Raw genomic sequence first — 4243 nt, 5'->3', positions numbered from 1 at the left:
AGAAAATTATGAAACGGTATAACAAATCTAGTTAAAATTTGATTATATATAATTGATCACATAAAAACCCATTCCCACAAAAAGTGAGTTTTGAGCCTTTATTGAGCATACAAATACACATCTTTAAACTAAATGCTCATTTTTCGTTTCTTTTGTGAATAGCCGCTTGGTTTCTTACAACTCTAGTGTAACACCCTTCTATTTATCACTTGATTTTAATAGTAAAATACACCATCTTATCCAAAATATTGATTAAGTGACAAAGTATTCGTTAACGGAACTCATAAGTACATCAACCTTAGTCAACTAGTGGCAAAGTTAAAACATTTCAAAAGTAGTTTAATAATGTTTACAACCCATACATAATACTACTAAAGATTTAAAACATTGCGGAAGCTTCAAAATGTAGTGTTCGGTTCTTCATCATGTGCTTGATCGCCATCCGTAAGATCCATCTTGTTACCTATGATCAAACCGTTAAAATCATTAGTTTTAACGATATGATATAACATAATTCCAAGGTTTGACGTCACATTAAAAATAACAAAAATATATAAGTTATTCTGGATCCACCGTAAATTACGGTATCACCGTAATTTACGGTGAGACCTGGAGATTTCTGGTCACCGTAAACCAGGAGACCCACATCGTAACAATATATGATCTTTACCGTAAATTACGGTACTACCGTAATTTACGGTGGTACCTGGAAATTCCATGTCTCGTTTGTTTTGTTCATTTCACTCGAACCCAACTCCTGGAATTTACTTTTCTAACAAACCACTACATCAGATTCTAGTGACTCAAACATGTTATATATTAAGCAAAATCAAAGAACATTCCCTCATATTCCGAGGCCTTAATCATGTTTTACTAGATTATTTGACCCGTTTGGCTCGTCTAAGGAGTCCTCCTCTATGACGACTACCAACGAGTACCAACCGAATTTAATCAATCAATCAATATACGACTTCATCGCTTATTTCAAAACAAATCTTATTCAAAGATTTAGTTACACATTAAAATCATCAAATCTAATAAATGTAACGGGTCAAGTTACATACCTTCATAATTCGTCGACATTGCTTTCTAACCATAATTACCCAACTATTTATTTCGACCCGTTTGGTTTGTCGAGTGAATTCCATCACTTCCTAGGCTCACCAAACGCAATTATTTTTGCTATAACAACATTAACGTATTTACGACTAGGCTTATCAACATAAATGTAACGAGACGACAAGTCGCGTACCTTTAGAGCACACCCTTCAAACGCGTATCCGCTCCGGCTTGTCCGCTTGACGATCCGGATTCTTTGCCTATTGAGTTCAACGAAAACACGTTTAGAACTCCTTTTAATTCACAATTCGCATATTTTGCCTAGACATCACAATCATACGGTTAACTCAAATTTTCAGATTTAAGTCTTCTTTGAGGCATTTATGCGAACACCTATCGGGCAGAATTTTATATCATTCATGTTTCAAGTTCATAGTTTGCTATTAAGCTAAACTTATTCATCAATAAAGCCTTCATGTAACTTTTAAACATCATAATTTCAGAAATTGCTTTCTATGACCAAATCACACTAGAATAATCCTTCTAAACCCTAGTGTTTACTAGTTTTCCACAAAACCCATGAATCACCTTCATGGTGTTCATGAGAATTTCAGGAATTAGCCATAATTTCACATGTTATTGTCTAGGTTTTTACTCCTAGACACCATGTCATCACTAAGTTAACCAAATCACAAACATGCATCATCAAATTTCAGATTTCCCAATTTCATGAGAATTTCAAACAGAGAATTAACACCAAATTTTACATACCTTGTAACCCCCTTGTGATGAGGATCACTAATCTATGTTCGGATTTTGATTTGGACTGAGTTTGATCCTTCAATTTAGAGATTTTATGCTGAACTAGGGTTTTGATGAACTTGGTCGCCCCCTACTCTTGTCTGGTCGATCTCACACACGTATGTGTGTTTGAGATTTCTATTTTCCATGTTTTATTAAACTAAATTTTAGTTTAATCCCTTTTGGTCCCTCTAATTTTCTTTAGTCCCCTTTTTGTCCTTTAACTACTCACTAGTCATTATCTAACTAGGTTAGTGTTACCCCTAGTTAGTTTATTTTACTAATTTATTTACAAATAAATTGTAAATTTTATGAACTTATATTTTCGGGATGTTACATCTAGAACTTGCCATGACAATACATTCCCCGTCCTTACCAACTTAAAACCAAGTAAGTAAATGATGGAGGCATTAGGACTAACCCTTTTTCTTTCAACACCATTATTTTCTTTTTCTTTACCACCTACCCAAAATCCCCCTAGTTAACCCCTTTGAGCCTAAACCTTTTCATTTCGAAACCTACAAACAAACACCCTTTACCCACCAAAAACCTTTTTTATTTTAAACCCTTTATTTTAGTAACAAGCTCGGTTGTTCTTTTGACGTTCCTTATCAAAAAAAAAATTATATATAATTTCATGAAGCCTAGCAATAAACAAACAAGTTCATAAAAAGGGACCTTGTTTGAAAAGTGCTTCATTAGAATAAAAAGTCACAAAAATAAGTCTTACAAAAACCGACTCTTTTTACGCTTTTCGCCCTTTTCTACTAACCACTAACCCAAAACCACCTACCTTTAACCCAAGCCTAACACTTCCCCAAAAGTCCTATTGATATCTACAAAGGTTTATAGTTAAAAGGAGGAGGATTGATTGCTTGGCAAGCATATGGTAGAAGTAAGTTCCAAGCCGCTCTCGAGTGTTTCACAAAAATACATATTCGGCTGAGTGTTGAGTGATCTCCCGTGAGGTATGTGAACTTGTATATAAATGGAATTTTAAAGAGGCATTTTATGCCCAAATGAATAATTTCTCTTATGTAATTGTTCTAAATAAATCATAACGAATAGGATTGTAAATAACATAAAAATAAAGCCTAATAAAGATCTTAGAATCCCGACACTCCGCCCAAAACTTTCTCTTCTACCCATTCCATTTGGGAGTGTAAGCCACATTGTAAAGAGTTTTGCTTGAGGACAAGCAAAGATTCAAGTGTGGGGGTATTTGATGTGTGTAAAATGCAACATATAAATTACATCAAATGAGGCATAAAACTAACCCTTTTTAGTACTAATGTTGGAAAAAGTATGCTTTTGTCTTCCTTTTGTATTTTCAGGATTAAATGAGCTCAAATGAACAAAAGAAGCAAAAATGCAGCCAAATCTAACAATAATGCAAGAAAAGGAATAAACATGGCATGCCCGACCCCTCGACAACATCTTCCCAAGCAAAAACAAGAGAACAGGAGGCTGAACACGCCCCGTGCTCAATGAGCACGGGGGGCGTGCCCAAGTGTCTGCAGAAAAGACAAAGTTGTAGAAGCTTCTATCACCCAACACGGGGGCGTGTCCACCGGACACGGGGCCGTGGTCAATGCAAAGATTCGCAGAATCCAAGAAAATCTTGATAGTACAGATATGCTTCTGCACACGGGGTCGTGCCCAGCGGACACGGGGGCGTGGTCAACTAATGCAGACAAACCGCATTTAATGAAGAAAGAGAAGATGGATGGACACGGGGCCGTGTCCGGGCTTCTGTGCAGGCTATAAATAGGGGGTGCTTGGCTCACTTGCAAATCATCCCTTGGCAAACCACCTCTCTCCCACTTCACCCACACTCCACCACCACCACAACACCATCATCCATTATCCATCATAGAGTGTGTGTAGTAGTCTCAGGATCCAAGATTGATAGTAAGAGTTCTTAACAATCAAAGGCCATGTTTGCCTAAGTCTCTTACATCACTTGGTGAAGACAAGCATTTAGTGTAATACTTTTTATTTTTAATCTTTTCGCACTTTTTATTTGGTTATGTATTAATGACTTTAATAACTAGTTTCTTATGTTGAAGGTGAAACTTCCTTATCATTTGTCCGTGGTGTCTTGGCGTTATTTTACTGTCTATATAAAATAAAAGATCTACACCATTCATATCTTCACGGTCTATATGGAGATATGTTGGCTACCTGGTCGGGGGTTAAGGGAATGGTTTGGTAAGTGTCTTGCCTTGTTCAGTGTATAGATCCTGCAAGGACCTGGGTCAAGCTTAGTCGGACCTCCAATACCCACTGGTATTGGATGGCGGGGGTCCAAATTTCTTGATCCCCTCATATGTAAACTACTATTAATATATTAACCCGGCTACTTAGGATTGTGTCCCTGCTG

The 4243-nt window shown here is 36.7% G+C and overlaps 1 long non-coding RNA gene across 1 annotated transcript; it reads right to left on the bottom strand.

The window, feature by feature from the left end:
- Positions 1 to 322: 322 nt before the first annotated feature.
- Positions 323 to 1947, bottom strand: LOC118488099. Its single transcript, XR_004883707.1, has 3 exons — positions 1831 to 1947; positions 1253 to 1319; positions 323 to 463 (listed from the first exon to the last, which is right to left on the bottom strand). It is a non-coding gene; the product is annotated as an uncharacterized LOC118488099 (long non-coding RNA).
- Positions 1948 to 4243: the final 2296 nt, after the last annotated feature.

Source organism: Helianthus annuus, chromosome 16, assembly GCF_002127325.2.
Source record: "Helianthus annuus cultivar XRQ/B chromosome 16, HanXRQr2.0-SUNRISE, whole genome shotgun sequence".
NCBI lineage: Eukaryota > Viridiplantae > Streptophyta > Magnoliopsida > Asterales > Asteraceae > Helianthus > Helianthus annuus.
Note: the sequence above shows the minus strand (reverse complement) of the source record. Positions and strands in the feature narration are given on the sequence as shown.